Source organism: Schistocerca piceifrons, chromosome 2, assembly GCF_021461385.2.
Source record: "Schistocerca piceifrons isolate TAMUIC-IGC-003096 chromosome 2, iqSchPice1.1, whole genome shotgun sequence".
In the NCBI taxonomy this organism is placed as follows: Eukaryota; Metazoa; Arthropoda; class Insecta; order Orthoptera; family Acrididae; genus Schistocerca; species Schistocerca piceifrons.
The window spans coordinates 275,768,436-275,771,486 of NC_060139.1; positions in this window are offsets into that span (position 1 = coordinate 275,768,436).

The window sequence follows — 3,051 nt, forward strand, 5'->3', positions numbered from 1 at the left end:
CTCGAAACGGCAGCAACACAAGGACACACCACCTACTTATCCACTTGCCATCGGAAAGAAACCGCCGGCGTAGCTACGGCAATCTGCGCCCGTTATTACCCCGCTTTCATCCTTTTGGCCGCCTCTGAATATAGCCTTATCCGAGACAATGTGGGGTGAGGGTGGAGGCGCACAGGTTGACGTCAGCTTTGACGCAAAAGACTTCCATTTGCTTGGCACGCTGCCTCGTATATTCAGATTAACTACGCCCGCCTTCGCTGTATCCTCAATCCCTTCAAAGGCGGAGTAAACAGAAGCAGCACCTTCGGCGGCACTGTATTTTTACACCTGACTCCAACACGTTTTTTGTTTCATTTTTACTTCACAATGTGTGTACGGTTAAAATGAGCGCTTAGCACCTGTGAATGGAAGAAGAAACGATTAAATTCACAGAATGTCCGAACTCGTCGGCAAACATCAGTCGGCACATTGGAAAGCCCCAAATATTGAAAACTAAATTAAAAGAGTATCTTATTATCCTAAAAAAGAAAAAACAAACACCATCCAAACAGGCCGTGAAGGCCGAACGCTACCCACCGGCCGCCGTGTCATCCTTAGCCCACAGGCGTCATTGGATGCAGATACGGAGGGACATCTGGTCGGCACACTGCTTCCCCTGCAGTTGTCAGTTTTTGTGACCAGTGCAGCTAGTTCTCAATCAAGTAGCTCCTCAGTTGGTCTCGCAAAGGCTGAGTGCACCCCGCTTGCCAGCAGCACTTGGCAGACCCGGACCGTGACCCACCCAAAGTCTAGCCACTTCAGTGATTTGATGGGAACCGGCGTTACCACTGCAGCAAGGCTGTTGGCTCTGTATTACACAAGAGTTCTGTTATTTATCTTTTTCTTAGGTCTTCAACCATCAGGCTGATTACTGCACAGCTCGCCATGCATTTCTGTCTTCGGCCTCCTTCTTGAATGTGGTACAGGCAGTGCAGCTGGTATCCTCCACTATCTGGTAGATGTACTCCAGTCTCCATCTGCCTCTTGCATTTTTTTTCCTTCTACTGTCCCTTCAATGATACTTGTACTGATACCATTATGTCTCAGCAGATGGCCGACCCATGTGTCCCTTCTGTGTTCTTTATGCTTCAGAAAACAAGGCTTCTCTGCCTCCACTCTGTGGTCCACCTCTTCGATTGATATCTTGTCTACCCAAAAACGTTTGAGTATTCTGCGATAGCACCACAGCTCGCAGGCTGTTATTTTATGTTTTTCTCCTTTTCTGAGTATTTCAGTTTCAGTACCATCTACATCTACATTTACATGGATACCGCGCAAATCACATTTATGTGCCTGGCAGACGGTTTATCGAACCATCTTCACAATTCTCTATTATTCCAATCTCGTATAGAGGGCAGAAAGAACGAACACCTATATGTTTCTGTACGAGCTCTGACTTCCCTTATTTTATTATGGTGATCGTTTCTCCCTATTTAGGTCGTATCACTTGGTGAGAATGGCGACACAGACACTCTTATCTTCATTTCACCCCTTCTTTCGACTACTCTGCACCAGAGGTCAAGAAATGCGACGCCTGCATTGAAAACACGCTGGTTTCTTATGGGTGGCCAAAGAAAATATTTCAGACACACCACCGCCCAGGATCGGCCTAACAGGGGTGGCATAAACGGCGTCAATTAAAACACCCCTTTCCCTTGTACATTGATCCGCACACATTTGGTGGTCGAAAATGATAGTAAAGTTGAGCGGCCGGAAGACGTTCTTCATAACCTTTGACACTGTTGATACTTTCGGACGTTTCAGCCCATCTGTAAGGACATTGTGGAGCTGCATCCCCATTGAACCTAATCTTACCCCCTTGGAGTAGAGCGTGAACGCAATCCTTGCTCCCAGGTATAGGTTAGTAGCACTAGGGACCGAAATTTGAACGTGGTCCGAAGCAGAAAACAGTACTTATACTTTTGCGGTCCTCCTATCCTTCAATACAATTGTCACATTAACATGTGCGTGAATAAAACGGCAAAGGATTCCCGTAAGAGGCTCCCCCCCCCCCCCCCCCAGTTCCTCAGCACCTCCACCGAAGGGATTTCGAGAGGGCTGCTAACCCTAAGGCGAGACAGCAGTAACCTAGCTGGTGTCGAAATTTCTGACAGGTACATTTGTAACATGCCGAACAAAGCTGCGTGGGTGGCACCGAGGATGTCGACGAAACTGTAGAGGGGAGGGGCGAGTCTTAGAGCGAGCACCTGTTAATGTTGCACTTCTCGTGATCACTCCACAGGCGGGAGGAAACCAAGAGGGCAGAAAAAGCATAAGTACCTTTTGCTGCTTCGGATGACGTTCAAATTTCGTCGAGTAGTTTGGAAAGGTCCCCCGTGTTTCCAGCTTGTACACGAGAGCAAACACTGCAGTCGCGCTGCACGCCAAAGAAATTTGATTGATCATTTTCAATGGGAAGGCAACCGTACAATGTCCTTAGAGTAGTACTCAGACGTCCGAGGATGTCGGTAGTGTCAAGGATTGTCAAGACCGCCTTGCTATTGCTCATCGCACTGCGAAATGTGGTTTACGACCGCGAAATCTGTGGAATCAAAGTCCAAGAGAAAACCGTACTACCATTGACCCCCTTTATGTCACCCCCTGAGGCCTTTTTGTGTCAGTTCTGAGCGGCGGTGTTTCTGAAAGGTTTCCTTCGGCCACCCATAAGAAAACTGCGTAATTCAACGCTGAGTGTCGCGGTTCTGACCTTCATCGCAGAATTGTCAAAAGAAGGGGTGAATTACGAACAACTTAAATTGGAAAGAACACGTTGAAAATGTTGTTGGGAAGGCGAATCAAAGACTGCATTTTATCGGCAGAACACTTAGAAGAAGCAACTGAAGAGACTTAAGCTTGTCTGTCCTTTTTTGGAGTACTGCTGCGTGATGTAGGATCCTTACCAGAGGGAGTTAACGAAGTACATCGAGAAAGTTCAAAGAATGGCAGCACATTTTGTCGTATCGAGAAGTAGGGGAGAGAGTGTCACAGACATGATACGGGATTTGGATTGGA